The sequence below is a fragment of the Nuphar pumila genome, chromosome 5 (assembly GCF_984573655.1).
Source record: "Nuphar pumila chromosome 5, dmNupPumi1.hap1.1, whole genome shotgun sequence".
NCBI lineage: Eukaryota > Viridiplantae > Streptophyta > Magnoliopsida > Nymphaeales > Nymphaeaceae > Nuphar > Nuphar pumila.
Window position 1 is genome coordinate 103,534,196 of NC_143253.1, and position 18,114 is coordinate 103,552,309.

The 18,114-nt window shown below is 35.9% G+C and overlaps 1 long non-coding RNA gene across 5 annotated transcripts in view; it reads left to right on the forward strand.

Annotated features, from left to right (window-relative positions):
- The window catches only part of LOC149837977 (uncharacterized), a 30,926-nt gene extending 13,391 nt beyond the window's left edge, over positions 1-17,535 (forward strand). For 2 of the 5 annotated variants that reach the window (XR_016432145.1, XR_016432148.1), the window contains exons 4-6: positions 15,944-16,049; positions 16,831-16,905; positions 16,998-17,535. This is a non-coding gene — a long non-coding RNA (uncharacterized LOC149837977). The remainder of the gene's footprint in view (positions 1-15,943; positions 16,050-16,830; positions 16,906-16,997) is intronic. The other 3 variants (XR_016432147.1, XR_016432149.1, XR_016432146.1) reach the window with 2 other exon arrangements.
- The last annotated feature ends 579 nt before the right edge of the window (positions 17,536-18,114 follow it).

The following is an 18,114-nucleotide window of genomic DNA, read 5'->3' on the forward strand; positions in this document are numbered from 1 at the left end:
TCTCATTCTCAAACAACCCTCCTCGTGCAGTGCCAACCCTGTTAGGTCAGTGTAGGAGTCAAACCCCGAGTCAGTTTTAGAAAATTACAATTTTACCCACTTTCATTAGGAAAATTACCATTTTACCCCTAGGTCATCCCGGACCCTAGTCAGTCGGAGTCAACCAAGCTCATTGGTTAGTTCAGAACATTTAGAATATCAGTCATTTCAAATTCATTTGAGCTCACAGTGAGAAAGTCATTTTTATTTCTGATCATTCCTGCCAAAATGGGATCATTTCTTCAGAAATGAGCTCATTTCTTGCTCAAATCCAAGCCAATTGTCTCTGAGTCAGTCATTCATAGTCAGTCATACTCCCCAGAGTCTAACTTGAGCACACCAGAAGTTCAAGCACTCCAGTTTCAGTTCAAAACCATTTCCAAGTGTCCACGAGCCCATTTTAGTCTATTTCAGCTCTTTCAGCTGAAATTGAGCTGAGTTCAGCCAATTGAGCTAGTGTTCGAGCTTCAATTTTAGTTCATGTCAGTATTACTGACCTTTGTTTTAGCTCAAAGTCTGCTCAGGTTCGTAATTCACTTCGCTTCAGTGACCATTCCGTATAATTTTTCTAAAAATGATAGCTTTTCTTGAAAATTTAGTCGGAAAGGTCAGTTGAGTCAGTGTCTGGTTAGTTCACATGAGTTTTGAAACTCTAAAACCCAGCTCAATCCAGCTCATTTTAGTTTAATTCAGCTCGAACCCTAATTTTCAGTGTCACTCTAGCGCAGTAGAGTCCCAAAAACCATTTCTTCAACCATTTTGCAAATTTTATCAGTTTTTATGCTTTTTGAACTGGTACAGCTGTCAATCAGGGTCTAACATCTAAAATTCTTCATTCAGGGTCTGTATTTCACATGTCATTTCATATCATTTCTTAGCATTTCATAACATTTCATCACATTTCATTTCATTTTCGAAGTCCAGAACTCCAGTTTTATAAATTTCAATCCAGATTGAGTTTTAAAAGTTTTCAGAAATCAATTTCAAACCTCGGGTTTTTCAAAAATGACATTTTTACCCCCAGGAGTCTAAATTTGGAAATATTTTCTCAAGAAAAATAATCTGGATTTATTTTAAACTCAAATTTTTGAATTCTACACTGGATTTGCTTCGCAACGGGGTATTGAACTTCAAAATCAGAGCTCGTTTCAAAAACTGCCAAAAATAGCTCGTTTCGTTTTGAAAATATTTTTTTTCGAGAAAAACAATCTGGATTTCTTTCAAAATTACATTTTTAAATTCTACATTGGATTTGCTTCGCAACGGGGTATTGAACTTTAAAATCCGAGCTCGTTTAAAAAACTGCCAAAAACAGCTCATTTCGTTTGGAAACCTTCTGAAAACACTATTTTACCCCTCTAATTGTCAAAATGAATTTCAAAATCAAAATTTGGACCCGCTCTGAGATGGCCCATTCATTTACATTTCTATTTTATTAAAAAAAAGAAGAAGATGTTTCTTTTTATTTGTTTATTTTTGTTTTTATTGATTTTTATTTATTTTTTATTTTTATTTTTTTAGAGAGGTGGGACCCACGAGGGGGTTGCCCAAACCTCCAGCCCACTTCCTTTCTTCTTTTTCCTCCATTTTCTTTTATTTTATTTTATTTCTTTTCTTTCCCTCTTTCTTTCTTCTTTCTTTTTCTTTCTTTCATTCTTTCTTTCTTTCCTCCTTCTTTCCTCTTTCTCCACTCACGTATAACATTCTTCCAGCCCCTCCTTCTCTCTTCCTCTTTCACCCTCCTTTCTTTCTTTCTTTCCTTTTCCTTCTTCCCCTCTTCTTTCCTTTTCCTTCCCTTCCTTCTTTCCCCTTTCTTCCTTACTTTCTTGCCATTTTCCCTCCACAGCCGTATGGCTGCCAACCCTTCACGTAAACTGATTCCATCCTCTCATTCCCAGCAAAAATTAAACCTAAAAACTTAGGGCAAATGAGGATTAAGCCCTAAGTCCCAAAAAGAAGAAAAAGGAGGTCTCATACGGCTGCTTCAAGGGAGCTCTCAAGGGGAACAACTGCCCATCTTTCAACCTCTCTCTCTCCCTTGAACTCTCTCTTCCTCACCTCTTGGCTGTAGCTTCCAGCCATTGAAACAATACCCTTGCAGCCATCAGCAGCATCAATGTCTTCATCTCCAACACCAACACAACCACCATCTTTACCTTCCAACAGCAGCTGGTCCATTTTGCTCCAGCTTCAGCCAAAGGCAGACCAACTTCCATTGTTCCAGCAGCAGGCTCCACGTTGAAGCTCCCTCCTTCAGCCGGCACATCACCCTCCTTGTTGCAGTTGGCTCCTCCTCCCTTTGTAGCAGCTGCAGCCACCACAAGGGAATCCTCAACTTCAGCCTAAGCAGCCATTGCCATCACTAACTGCAACAGCCGTTCAAAGCCAACAGCACAACCACCTTCTTCCTTCAACACCACTACCAGCCCATCATCCCCAGCAGCTCTCCATTGGAACCAGTTGGTGTAGCAGCCCTTGGTGATCAGCAATCAACAGTTTCCTCCTTTGCAGCCGCATCAACACAACACCATCTCCTGCAACTCTTGCTCCAGCCGGTCCAGCCCATATTTTGAAGCAACTCCTTCAGCCATCTTCTTGGTAGCCAACGTCAACAACAAGCAGACTTCATCCTCAATTGTGGTAGCTGGATCCCTAAGGTAAGGTTCCTATTTTTTTTATTAACCTACAGATAGTTTTTTTTTTTATTATTTATTATTATTATTGTTATTGTGTCATGGTAAAAGGCTACGTAAAGAGGCGATTCATCCCTCCAATGGATTGAGTCCCTCCTTACAATGGCCAATACTAAGACCAAGTCGTATCTTTGATCATTTTTTTTAATTGCATCATTATATTTATGTAGATTTCATGCTTATTGCATTCATTAAGTTTAGTTTTATTAATATTCGATTGATAGTCTATAGAATGTAGATCCATGCATGTAGTCCAGTTATAATTTTATATTTGATTTTTTTGTTTATAAATCTTGAAATTTTTATGATAGATGCCTATGTTTAGTTTTCATTTCTCTGCAAAAATTCGGATCAATTTGAGTTTAATAACTTTATCTAATAAATCCAAACTCTAGATCGGGTTTTAAACCCTCTGGAGATTCCAGATTCCCATTTAGCAGGGTTGTCGACCCAAGATCGCCTCCATGGACGATATGATTTTCCCTCAAAAAATCACATTGGATTCATAATTGAATCTACTTATGATCTGAAAATTTTTAGGATTTTCCTGGTAGTTTTGATCTTTGTCAAAAATCAAATTTCCCAGACCCCTGGGAAAATCTTGATTTTCTTTCGTCAGGGTATAGACAAACCCTAATGCACCGAGTCTGTTCAATCCGTAGCCCGTCTGCAAACACTTTCAACATGAAAGTTGTTCCTAACACGTTTTTCTATCATTTCCCAAAATTTGGGAATTTTTGGATCTGTTTCATTATTTTTCCCGGATTTTCTCTTTCTGTCTAACAAATTCCAATGTCCAGAAATCGCAGAGATTTAGGTCTCTGATAAAAGTATGGCCTTTTCCAAACCATAACCCGAATCCTAATGGTGTCAAAAGATCAAATCTTCCTCTGTTTGTCAGGAACATTTTCCCACAATTTCAGCTTTTTTACCATCTTTTTACTATTTTTCTTAGATTTTCTACCGAAACCTGTCTGTTTCCCCTAAATCCTAGAGTCGCCGGATTCCGATCCGACTTGCCGAAGTGGCACAGCTCCGACCATACGTCAAAACCAGAAAGTGTAAAAGGCAAAAATCCTTGCCTTACTGTCCTCTGTCACCCCATAAAATTTGGGAAAATTTTATGGAAGTTTGATATCCTAAATCTCCTTTAGAATTAACATTTTAGGCAAAAATCACAAAATTTAGGATTTTTATTTGAATTTCTATGTTTAAAAATACAAAAAAATAGATTTTCGAGCTCCATTCTGTTTTTAGGGTTATTTTAGGTGCCCATGCCAAATTTGGTTTAATTTCAAGTTCATTTGCTCCATGTGTTAGTTTATCTTTAAATTCAGAAGAGAAAATCAGGCGAAAATCAGGTTAAATTTGATATTTTATGATATTTTCGCCATTTTAGGGTTTTATTCATGTAAATTAGCATGTAGAATCATATTAGGGTTAATTTAAATCTCATTTGCATTTCATATTTTTCAATTTTGCAAAATTTATTTCAGAAAACCCTGGTTTCAAGGCCATAGTCTTGTTATCGAGGGTATTTTGGTCATTTTGACCTAAATTTCGAAATTTCAATTTCTAATTCTCCAAAATTTTATGCATATCATCATATTTTATCATGTTATATTTGATTTATTTCATTTGATTTTCAAAATTCCAAAATTTACAAAATTTCTTTTAGAAAACCCTGATTTCAAGGTCATCAGGGGTATTTTGGTCATTTTGACCCCAATTTCGAATTTTTAAGTTTATTTTCGAAATTTATTCATTATTTATCATGTTTATATCAAAGGGGGTATGAATTTGGGTTTATATCTGAATAATATCTGATAATTTCCCATATTTTCGGATAAATTCAGAAAAACCTACATTTTTGTGCTAACCTTGTTTTCTAGTTTTGCAGGAATATTCAAGAAGAAGACTTAGTTTTATTTCTTTCATTTCAATTCAATGTAAACAATAAATGTAATATTTGGAATAAGAGTTACTTTTTTGCTTAGAATAGGGTTGCATTGCATATAGTGTAATTTCTGCAAAATTTCAATATGTAATGTATGATTCATGCACATTTATTTCAAAATCACTATGGTTTACACGAATGGCACGTGCACAAGCTCTTATGGAGTTTATAAACTCGGTGGGATTCGTATTTATGGCCATAGTCAGAATACGAAGAAAACCAAGATTTATGATCTTCATATTAGCCACATTCAGCCTACACATTTAGGCTAACTTCAAAAATGCACTGCATTTTTCAAAACTTCAACAGGATTTCTCAATTCGCTAATGAAATTCCCTTTTCAAATTCATATTCATTCATTTACATCAATCAAATTGCATTATTGTCAAATTCATTTTCCAATTTCAATTTCAAAAAAAAAAATTCAGTTTTCTCAAGAATTTCCAAGTCTTTCTCAGGATTTGATTTTCTCAAAATCCTAAGTTTTCAAATGACATTTCAAAGCATTTCTCAACTTCAAATCAAGATTTTTCTATGCTTTAAAATTCTCAAATTTCAAAATCCCAAGTTTTCAGAAATCCATCTTCTTAGAATTCCCGTTTTCCTGAGAATTCATTTTCCTTTTTAGAAATCCCTTTTCCAATAAATTTCCTGATTTTCTCAGAATTCTCAAATCCATTTTCTCAGAAAAGCAATTCCAAATTTCAAAATCGATTTTCTAAAGTTCAAATTTTCCTGAGAAATCACTTTCCAATGCAAATTTCTGATTTCCAATAAAATTCAATGATTTTCCCAAGAATTCTATTTTCAAGCATTTTCCAGTCCTTTTCTAAATGCATTTCAATTTTCCAAAGCAAACATCATATTTTTTTCAAAACTTGCATTATTTTCTAAATTTCATAGCACAAGCCTGATTCTTTGTGCATTCTAGGAAAAATCGAGCATAATTTAGATATTTGAGTCAAGTTAAAGCACGTAATTGATCCTTGGTTCAATTACCCCTGGTAAAGGCGCCAAGAACGGTTGAACCTCGTATCGACAGGCGGATCCCATTCCATGGAATTTTTCCGCAAATTTTCAAAATGGAGGCGAGTTAATTTTCAAAACCATTTTCAAAACTTTGGTCGAGTTTGACTCGCGAAATTCGTTTCTCTCTCGCAAGGGAGGGAAAAAAATTTTGCGATGATAACAGGTAGCCATTAAACCCTCTCTTTTTTTCTTTCAAAATCCTTTATATTTGGGGTGTGTTACAACCAGGGTTACCGGAAGCGCCTAGCTAAAAGGGGAAGCGCGCTTCCACGAAGCGCGCTTCGGAAGCGCGAAACGTCGCGCTTCCGAAGCGTGGGGGGATGCGTTTCCCTTTAATGGGGGACGCACTTCCCTTTAATGGGAAGCACGCTTCCCATCACGCTTCCCCCTCGCTTCCCCTGTTTTTTCATTTTTTTTGTATTTTTTATTTTTATTTTTTTCGCTTCCCCCTCGCTTCCGAGACGCTTCCTAGGTCGCTTTCGAGACACTTCCCGAATCACTCCTAAGTGGTCCCACGCTTCCCCGCTTCCTAAAATTTTGAAAGTGCCTCGCTTCCCGTATCGCTTCCCGCTTCCTCAACTGGCAACCATGGTTACAACCCATTGCAAACTTGAAACAAAATACACACACAACAATCGTAGTAAACCCTACCTGTGAATCGCGGATTCCCGATTTCTTTCTGATTCCCTCTTTCGGCTACCGTGAATCCAAAGGAGTCCCCTCGCCATCATGCTCGTGTGAGCCGTGTGCCTTTTCACCAAATGGTGCGAGAAAGAAAGGAAAACGAGAGGGAGATAAGTAGGGGAAGGAAGATAACGAGTGAGAGAGGAAGAGGATGGGGGGTTTAGAAGAGTGCGTAAGAGAGGGGCGAAACAAAAGGGAGATGGGGGTCGTGGGGAGTGGGGGTTGGTTACCCCAACACTCCAGCGGCTGCGCAACACCACCTCCCTTTTCATAGGGCAAAAAAATTTAAAAAAAATCCAAAAAAATGGACCGAAATGACCCTGGGTGCGGTCAACGCACCCAGGGACGGGTTGACTGCACCCGGTGCCGCACCCGCACCCGTGTCGAGTCGCGTCGACGCGGGTGCGGCACCCTGCTAGCTGAATCCCTGTTACATAGGTCATCTCATGTTGCCTTAAACCTAAAACTGTGATTGAGGTGTAACATTTTATGAAAGCATGCCAATATGTATGCATTAGCTTAAACCTAAAACTGTGATTGAGGTATAATGGTTTATTGAGGTGTAAAGTATTGGGTTAAATCTAAAATTGTGATTGAGGTGGTAATGTTTTATGAGAGCATGCCAATATGTATGTAAGTTCATTTATGATCGAAGCCAAGCAAAAGTTTGAGTGGTTGAAGAAGCATGAATATACATTTTAATTGCTGGAAAAGAAAAATATATGAAACACCAATATTATTCTCACTTAATTTGCAGAGACCATTTGAAATAGAAGCTAATGCATCTGGATATGCCCTAGGAGCACCTGTAGTGCAGGATGGGAAGCCGGGACCATAAATTGATAAAGGATGCAGCACTTAATTATCTTACTTAAAACAAAGAGCTGTATGCACTTCATCATACTGTGAACCACTGGTGTTTGTAATTGTTAGATAAGGAAGCGATATTTCACACAAAGCATAAACCTTAACAGTTTCTTCAAACTTGTACAACTTAACAGTTTCTTCAAACTTGTACAACATTACTGCTGTTAAAATGTACATATGTATAATGTGTATATATATTATATATATTTATCTATATGTATACATACCGAAGTATGTATATGTATTTGTATATGTATATACATAAATATATATTATATATATAATAAACTTTTTTGTAATTATTTTTTCTTTTTCTTTTTTAGCTTAGCTAGTCAAATGGCTAGAAATCTAGCTGTTGGAGCTAACGGCTATTTGAGCCTCTCATTTGTTGTATAAATAAGGGTGAAACCCCTCTTTGTTCTTAATGCTTCTAGCATACTTGAACATCAATCAAATAATATGTTTTATATTGAGAGTCTTCTTTCTGTGTGCCCATTGTGGGTTTTGTGTAGATTTGCTAGTCGGGGAAGCAGGAGCGGGAAGCGAGGCACTTTCAGAATTTTGAGAAAGCAAGAAGTGTAGAACGACTTAGAAGCGAACCAGGAATCGTCTCAGAAGCGAACCGGAAGCGACCTAGGAAGTGAGGGGAAGTGAAAAAAGAGAAAAAAAATAAAAAATAAAAAAAAAAACACAAAAAAAAATGAAAAAAGAAGGGGAAGCGAGCTTCCCCTAAATGGGAAGTGCGCTTCCCAAATTTTTTTGGCGCTTCCCAACACGTTTTGGAAGCACCATGTTTCACACTTCCGAAACATGCTTCGGGGAAGCACACTTTCCCATGCCCTATGGTGCTTCCGGTAACTCTGGTTTTGTGAGTGTGCTCTTTGTGGCCCACTTTTGTGCTTGTTCATTTGGTACCTATTAGTGGACATTCTTGTTTGCATTTGAAGATTCATTTCTTTACAACTGTTTGACATATACAGTATATATGTGGTGGTTTAATCTGGTAATCAATTATAAAAGGGGTGAAACCCATAAGATAGTAAATATGTTGTCTTGATCTTACCCTCCTACTAGTTATGAATTTTCAGTCGTTGCACCACTCAAAATATACCAAGTTATATGATTAGGAGAAGTGAAGAAAAAAATAACTGCCAGAACATGTGTGACACAAGCAGCTGATCGTGTGAATGGATTAGGAAAGTTCATATTTCTGAAATTGTAAGACACGTTAGGTTGAAAAACATTTCTCGTGAGATGCATATGCTGGCTTAAGTTGTTGCAGTCTGTTGCCTGTTTTATAAAAAGGTGTATTGAGTGCAACAGTCCTAAGTCTTCTAATCAAAAGTTAGGTCCCTAGACACAGTTATTAGTGCCTAGTAAAATCTGGGAGAGTAATTCTATGGACATTTTATGATTATTTGTGGTAGGTGATCGTTTTAGCAAGACGGTATGTTTAGTTCCTTAAGAAGATAATTGCTTGTAAAGAAGCAGTCATATTATTCCTTCAGCATATATGGAATAATTTCGGGTTACCTACCTTAAATATATTTGATCAAGATAGTAGATTTCAGAGTTATTTTTGAAATAACTATTGGGGGGATGATGGCACATGCTAAAATGAAGCACTGCCTTCCATACATAGATGGATGAACAAACATAAGTACATAAGTTGCCAACAGTATTGCGGTGCATCTTCTTAATGATAATAATTTCAAGGGTCCAAAATGTGGGGTAGTGGTCTACCTTATTTATAATTTGAATCTAATAGGAAATCTACAATTCTATTTACAGCACACTTTTTGAGGCTCTTTTGGGATATCTACCACAAAGGCACTTTGACTTTGGATTTTTTACTTAGTTTTGGGTGCTTGATAGGAAAAGGAGAGCTCAAATGTTCTTTGAAAAGGTATGGAAGTCCCATGAAGAGGCTGATGTGCAGCTGAACATGTCATGACAAAGTGCAAGAAATGACATGATAAGCATTGTGAAGTTCAGTTTTCAGAAAGAGGGGCTTGTATGGCTTCATCTAAGTTTATAATAACCAAAAAGAAATGACAAAAAGCTTAAACCTATTAGATATGGACCGTTCCACGTTTTGAAGAAATTTGGAGAGAATGCCTTCCATCTTGACCTACCATCATATATTGGAGATGTATACCATACCATAATTAATGCCAAAAACTTCCAAGTCATTTAGCAATCTATGCTAGATGAAGACCAAGGTAAGGAACCTATGTTGTTGTTGTTGTCTATAGAATTAGTAGCCCAAGTCGACCTCAGCAATTTCTTTGAGGGTTGTCCTTGAGAGTGTATGGATTCCTCAGGAAATCCAAAAAATTCTCAAATTGTGGTTAATCGGACAAGTCACCAATTTATATGTTTAAAAATTGCATTTCCATATCCTAGAGAATCTAATAAAATTGTAAAGTTTGAGAGAGAGGGAGAGAGACTTGTAAATGAATTAAAAACCTCTAATCTCTGTAACGTGATATTGTGAATGAATCAGAACCTTTCTTTCATTCATCTAGAGTAAAGAACTAGCAGCAACATCTCTTTTGCAAGAATCGAACACCCATCCTTATTTCCTTGCTATTGAATTCATTTTTAAACCAGTAAAAGATAAAAAAAGGTTCTTTATTAAAAAGAAAAATCAATGGAAATGGTAGAATTTAGGTCTTTTTCATGAAAATTAAGAACATTACAAAATAACTATTATATATATTTTATGTCATAGTGTAGTGTGGAAAAATTAGTTAAGTGTTTGGCTTGCAAGCAAAAATTTAGAGTTTAAAACCATATTGCTTACAACTTAGTTTGGACTTAGCTTAGTAGATTCAAAGTTCAAATCCCATTATCTTTAGTTTTGAAATATGTTCTTTTTTGTAAATGACTCAGTTCAAGTTCAGCTCGTTTAGCTCAGGCTTGTTGTGAATCTCCTCAAATAACAAGCCGAGTCTTTTCACTTTTAGCTCGGCTAGTTCCACTTATTTATGAGCCCTAACCTCATCGAATATGTGGTAGATAATGGTTGATCCAAATCCTAATCCAACTTTTAAGAAGGAAATCAAACCGGAATCCATGTTAAATGCAATGTAGCAGAATTAAATCATGATTTAAATTTCATATGTAATACAGGACCAGTGAAAAAGGTTGAGAACATGTATTTGACATTCAGAAGACAAAGAGAGAAGATTTAATCTGGATATGGATTTAGATTCAACAAAAAATGTTGATTGAACCTGAGTATGAATATGAAAAGAGTGCCATCATATAAATCAGAATACAATCCAATAACACATGCCATCATAATTCAGAAGACAAAGAGATAAGATTTAATCTGGATATGGATTTAGATTCAACAAAAAATGTTGATTGAATTTGAGTATGAATATGAAAAGAGTGCCATCACATAAATCAGAATACAATCCAATAACACATGCCATCATATAAATCAGAATACAATCCAAGTACACATTCAGATTTTATTTTGATATCTATATCCAAAAAAATACTGCCGGACTTGGGCTTAATTTATAATAAAATCTGATCCATTTCACCCATACTCTGAGAAGAGTGAGATGGTAGTTCAGAATTTTAGCTAAACTGCAAGTTCAAATGCTCACTCTGCCTATAAATCATCCCTTTGGGGCAACCTTACACTTCCATGTCCTAGCTGTCACTCTCCTTTTTGGTGGCGAGAAGCCATTTTTCGGTTAGGTTTCCAGACATTTCCCCATTTTGTTTTTGAAAACAATTCGGATGCTGCGCTCTCCAAAATGGTTATTTTTTGCTTTTTTTTATTTGATTTGGTGGGCACTTTTATGGTAGGGTTCCTGTGGATTATTGGATCTAGTTTTATGATTGATAAGGAGTTCCATTTGTGATTGTAATAAATCTTGATCATGTACCTGTTGGTTGCTGAACTGCTAGAATTTGGGGGGGTCTTTGTTGAGATTTCTCTTACTTAAGATGGTATGGGGGTTTAGGGTTTGTCATAAATGTTATTGTTTGCTGAATCTAATTATGTTCTTGGGAAAAATATTATCATCATCTGATCTCTTGAAATCTATATGGTGTTTACTGATCCTAGTTTTGCTAGGGTTTATTGATTGCAGTTAAGCATTGTTTTCTTATTATTGGCATGATTATGTTATTGCCATTTTACTCAATTTTACCTTTTAATTCCATTTGGTTTTTCCATTTTGTTTTCATTTCTTTGGTTCTTTTTCTTGGATTCTTTAATGTTTTGAAGCAGTTCTCATTGTTGAGTTTTAGTATGCAAAATTTCTCAGTGCCCAATGATGGAAAACTTAATTCCATTGGAGTGGTTGCATTGGTTTTCAGCTTGAGCTTCTGCAATTCCATTATTTCTTCTTCTTCTGCTGCTGCTGCTGTTTCTTCATCATCTTCTTCTTCTTGGCTGTTTCCTTCTTTTTTCATACCCTTCTCTATGCAGAAGCACTTGTTGAATGCCTTTGCCATAACTGTCGATGAATGATTAATAGCTATGAGATCTGAGGGCATTATCAAAATGCAATTTGGTTTTATTTCATAGTTAAAAGAAATTGTTTGTGGGTGACATTTGTTAGATATTAAACTTTTATTGTCATTCTGGACCATAGTAGCCCAACTCGATCTTGGGAGTTCTTTTGGGGTTGTCCTTGAGAAACTGTGTAGATTCCTCATCAAATTAAGGAAATTCTCAGATTGTGGTTAATTGGCCCAGCCTCCAATTCCTTTTGAAAAGGGTAAGCTAACAAATCAATACCCCTTTCAAAAGAAGTAGCTAACTATTCCTTACCCTTTTAAAAAGGGTAAGCACAACAAGAAAGCACTCTTTGTTAACCTAAGGGAGAAAAAAAAGATATATCTTATCAGATTGGTCTTTTCTTCCTCCCTACCAACAACAATAGTAGCTCATTAACCTTTAGGTTAAGGAACAGCAACTCAATCAACAACTCTAACAGCATCAGAGTCAGGTAGGGACAAGGGCACTGCTCCCTCTATCTCACCACCTCTGTATGGAGTTAGGTTTTCCTGTTTTTCATAATCTAAAGTGAATCGACTGTAGCTCAAGTCACTTCTTTTATTGCATTCACATAATGTAAAGAATCTAAAACTGCAAAGGTTGAGAGAGAGAGAGCAACTGTGGCTCTATAGTAGTGAAGAACCTTTTATATTATGTGTTATAATAAAAACCTCAAACAGTTATCATGTGAATTTGTTAATGAATCAAAACCTTTGATCATTCATCTAGAAGAAAGAACTAAGAGGAATGTCTCTTTGCTAGAATTGAACACACATCAAAACTTCGTTGCTGTTAAATTCCCTATTAAACCAGTAAAAGATAAAAGAAGGTTCTGTTAAAATCATAGTCACCCGTATCGTTAAAGCTAATTTCGCGGTGAGGGTATTTCTCGGAGAGATTTTCAAAAGTTGATAAATCTCGTAAAAATCTCGAGAGTTTAAAAATATAAATAACAACAAAAAGCTAAGAAAATAATAAGTTTTGCATTATTTTTCTTTCAAAAATATAAAGAAACATGTTTTAAAGGTTTTAAAATATATAAGAAACAAAAAATAGGAAATGCAAACTTACAATATAAAAAATGATTTTTTCTCAAAAAATATTGCGATATTTTGTTTCTACCAATATTTTAAAAATGTTGCGATATATTCCCGATATTATTGGCTACCTTCAAATAGCCGATAATATCATGATATTTTCAAAATATTGGCAATATTGGTGACAGTGGTTTATATATATTGCTATGTACAGTTTTGTAATAGGTAATGCCCATCAGGGGCATTTTTGGACATTTCTGAACACCCCAAATATCACAACTTATTATTTGGTTTATTATGTTCTGAATATAAGATGTTGGAAGCCGTTAATGGTTTTTCTTAGTCTCATCTACCCTACTCAGGAAAAAAGTCAAGGGATGGTAATGGTAGTGATCTTGCATAAAAAATGAAGGTACAAATTGAATTAAAAGTGTGCCTCCACAAATGTTGTAAGCCCAAAATAAAAGTGACATTTTGACCATTCAGTAAGACTTTCATAATGAGGTTTGAAGTATGCACCTGATACAAGGATTGACACATTTAAAACCTCATTAAGGTTACATTAACATATCTCAAATATTTGAAACTCATGAACTATCCAACATTTGACTCTGAACTAAAAAGTCTTGTCGTCAGCCAAAAGCACAAGAATATTAGAAATGTTACTAGTTTTTTAGAGGGTGCTATGTTCTGCTTTAATGCATCAGTCAGCTATCAGATCAAAATGTTTAAACCCATAATGTGCTTTGCAATGCTATTGAACATTATTCATTTTAAAAATCAGGATTGTAATGTTTCAAGCCAAACATAAGCACACTATAGATAGCCATTTTACGAGGAAGGGGACTTTTTAAAGATAAACGGGAAACAAGTATTGGCAAATGGTCATTATGGGCTATTTCATAAGGATAGGTTGCCATTTATAGTTGTACCAGTTATTGATATCTTGTGAACATATCATGAAGCCTTGGGGGAAAATAGTGATTGCCTAAGAAGGGAATTGGATATTAGTGCGAACCAATCTGCTTGGAACATGAATACAGATATCAACCTATGTGACTATGTCACATGGGTGCGGGTGCGGGGATGCAGCACTTTCAAAAAACCTGGGTGCGGGGGTGTGGCAAAAATATAAAAATTATATATATATATATATATATATATATATATATATATATATAAAGTCCAAAAGTTGGACATAAATGACCCTGGGTGCGTTGACTGCACCCAGGGTCAGGTTGACCGCATCAGGTGCGGGTGTGGGTGTGACACGGGTGCGGCACCTAGTTGGAGAATTCCTGTGACATATAGGGCAAAAAAAATTTTCTGGGCAATTATTTTTTAAGTTTGAGAATTGGACCAAAATGACCCTGGGTGCGTTGACTGCACCCAGGGTTGGGTTGACCGCACCTGGTGCCGCACCCGCACCCACATCGAGTCGCGTCAATGCGGGTGCGGCACCCTGCTATTCGAATCCCCGTGACAAAGATATCAACAAACAGAAGCCAGTCTCTTGTTAAAAGCAGTTTATAAAAAAAGGTGCATGACACAGAATTCATTAGTTTCATCATCCTACAGAGTATGCTTGCTGAGGAAATGAAATACACTGATAATCTATTTGAGTTTTAACTGTGAAAATAGAGGAGAACAATCAAAGGTGATTTTTGTTAATCTAACCATGTTCAAAGAGGTCGGGGTAGGCCTAGGAAGACTTGGATGGAGATGATAGGAAAGGATATGAATGCTTTGAACCTCACCGAGGACATGGCGTTGGATAGAAATGATTGGAGGAAAAGGATTCATGTGGAAGACCCAAAATGAATTTCTTTTTTGGTTCATATCGCTGACCCCAATTGTTTTGGGATGAAGGCGTAGTTGTTGTTGTTGTAACCATGTTCAAAGAGGGACAAAAACTTTTTTTCTTCAATGTTCATCCTAAAAGCTTATCCTGTGTCCCTAGTCTAAACTGAGGAATATATTAAAGATTATCCAAGAAATATGTCAAGGTAATATTCATTACCATTGTTGCATTTGAAATTAGACTCTTGTGTTTTTGAATAACTAAATAGGAGGAACTAAAATGGTGAATGCCAAAGCTATTAGGTATTTCTTGCTGACTATCAACATAACAGAAATTCCCCAAGCTTGAAATCTCCTCCCTATCCAATGCCCATCTCCATATCATGGTTATTTTCCATGATTGAATTGCCACCCTGTTTCTATGAACCTGATTCTACCAGTGCTAGACCATAAAAATATGGTTTGATAAACATCCATTTGAGAAGAGCTTGAAGACTAGGAACTCAATATGGAACTGCTGACACAGAAAATGAGGTTGTTCATCACATCTCTTACAGATCAGTTTTTGCAGTGCAAGGTCTAAAGGATGCAAAACCATGCACAAACATAAGGAAAGAGGGCATTAGAAGAGAAACACATAGATTATGCAAAAGGGTCATTGCTTGTGTAAATTTATCCTGCCCTATTTATGCTTCTTCTGCAGGTGAGGTAATTCAAATGTTCAACTGATGTACATTACATATGATCATTGTTACTGTGTCTTCATCCTGACTGTAATATGAAATACTGGGACCGTCATTACTTTATCAACGATCAAAATCTCTTTTCTTCATCTGTTTCTACTTGCAAGTTTATCACCTGCTTCTTTGAAGTGTTTTCAATTCAAGCACCTACTAACTCCTCCAGAGAAAGTTGTTCATACTAAGATCCAGTTGAAGCATGAATAGTAATGACTAACTTAATAGATAAATGGATTTCTCTGTGAAAGCAATATGACTGGTTTCTTACAGTGTTTTTAAATGCAAAGAAATTTGTTACTGAGATCCAGTTGAATTGTAAAGCATGCAAAACTGAATTTACCAGATAAGCTTTTTGAAAAATAAAAAAAGGTTCCTCGTTTGTTTTAGAACCCTGTACTATAAATAATCCCTTGTGTCATCTTTTTAAAATCAAAAGACTGGTAGTTGAAGGTGAAGTTACGTTTCCTATGATTTGTTTTTATTTGTTTGTTACTACTAGAATAAATGTATAATAAAATGAATATCCAATAAATTGATGGTTTCTAATCATTGTTTGCTTGTTATTGTAGATAACTGGTCTTGCATTCTCCTCTCTCAATGCTGATCATATTTATGTGCAAGGCATTGATTACGAGGTAATTGAGTGTCGCTTATTCTATTTGCATTTTTCTCCAGGTATACATTCAGCACAAAAATATCTGTATAATTTCTTGCCTTATAAATGATTTTGCTTCTAATTCCTTTTATCAGCCATATAGTTCTTGTGGTTAGTAACTAAAACTGAACTAACAATCCAATCTTGTTGGTTCCAAAGGACCCTACTATTCACGACTTTTCACAAACTAAAGTAGCATTGTAACGTGAGAGAGAGATTTCTTTAGTTTCAGAAACCAAGAACAAAGTTGCAGTTCAAAGCATATCGAACCATATGTAGTAGGAAGATGACGGACAATCACAGTGACAAATATCTTCTTTTTTCATAAAAATCATGAGAAATTGCCTATTCGATAAAAACATTTGCAAGAAAATAAATTTTTTATTTTAGAATTTTTTCCTGTGTAATAATTAGTTTTTTATATTTTTTATTTTTTTGCCAAAAATGCAAGAAAAAAAATGTTCATTTTCTCATGAGAAAAGGTTGATGTCTTTTTACTGTTTTAAACATTTTGTCTCTATGGTGGCAATTACCCTCTTGTGAATCAGTATATGCATCTCTCTCTCTCTCTCTCTCTCTCGCGCGCGCGCGCTTTTCTACATGCCACATGCATTTATATATCTGTTAGCATCGAAGAATTCTGTTTTATCTGATGGTTAACAGTATATCCTTGTATTTTTCTTTCTGACTTCATGATCATAAAAAATGTATTGCCCCTAGCTGATAATTTAGAACTTTTAAAATCATTTTTGGTGAATGAAAACTTGTGCTATCATGACAAATAAATGATTATTTTCATAGGTCTCTTGTGGAAATTGGAAAGGAAATAAGGTGTTCTCCTTTAGAGGAGACTTGAACTGACTGGGATTTAGCAAGGTATGCACTTTTCTGCTTTGTGACAACGTCTCTTATTTATTTGTGGGAAAACGTATGGTTTCGATTGACAAGCTTCACATTGTCAATGACAGCATTCGAAGATCCACATCTTAGCTGGGTGGTGTGATTCTGGAAATATCTTTGTTGCTGATGTTGCGATTCAAGAGTTAGATGCATCATCGTGATCCTTAAGCGCAGTCGACCTTTCTGGTCTAAGTTTTGCTCTTTGGAACTTTCATCTGTATCTTAGTGCTCATACTTGGTTGATTTCTTTCCTTATATCTTTTATAAATCACTGAAAGATTTGGATATGTGTCATTGTTGTGTAGATCTGAAGTGATGGTAAAGATATCTAAGGTGTCTTGATGAGCATCTTTGTCAACTTATGCTTATCGTGATGTGTGAAGTGGTTCAAACGCGAAAGGCTTCCACTGGTTCAAACACTAATTTTCCACATCACCCTCAATAGAAGGCACCATATTCTGAAATAATGTCCAATATAAGTTGTGGACAGCATAAAAATGTGCTATGTTTGTGCAAGAGTTGAACACATACACATGAATGGTTGAACTTTGGTTAATTCAGCCTAATATCAAGATGAAGGTTTCACGTGTATCCGTGGCCTACCCACTTGATGGTCATGTAACTGGTAATGCAGGAATATAGATCTGCATGAACTGTCATGAAAATGTGCAGTCAATGATCTCTTTTATGACTAAACCAAATATCACTACTAAACATTCGGCTTATAGAGTTGTATCTAACGTTACCATCAGCCATGCCCTTCCAAGTAATTTGGGTTTTGAACCTCATCATCCAAGAAGAAATGATTATTGAGTTTGCAAGGTCTCACCACTCATATCTACATGCCCCTAAAGGCAAGAAAATAAAGGAAGGGTCCTTTGAGGGCTGTTGTGAGTGAGGGATTTAAACCCATCCCTATGATTTGTAGACACGTGCCCTTATCCTCTGAGCTGCAGGCCACGCCAATCTACGTTGGATCCATCTCTCTCTCTCTCTCTTCAGCCATTTTATTTTGGATTAGTAAGATGTGGGGGCGCATTTATCTCTACTATATAAGAACAGTGTGTTTGTTTTATGTCTAGTGGGTGAGAAGGGATGCCGTAAGGTTTCCCAGGAAAGTATTATAGTTGCAAATTGATAAGATTTTGCTAAAATCTAACCCGACATTTTTAATGTTATATTTGA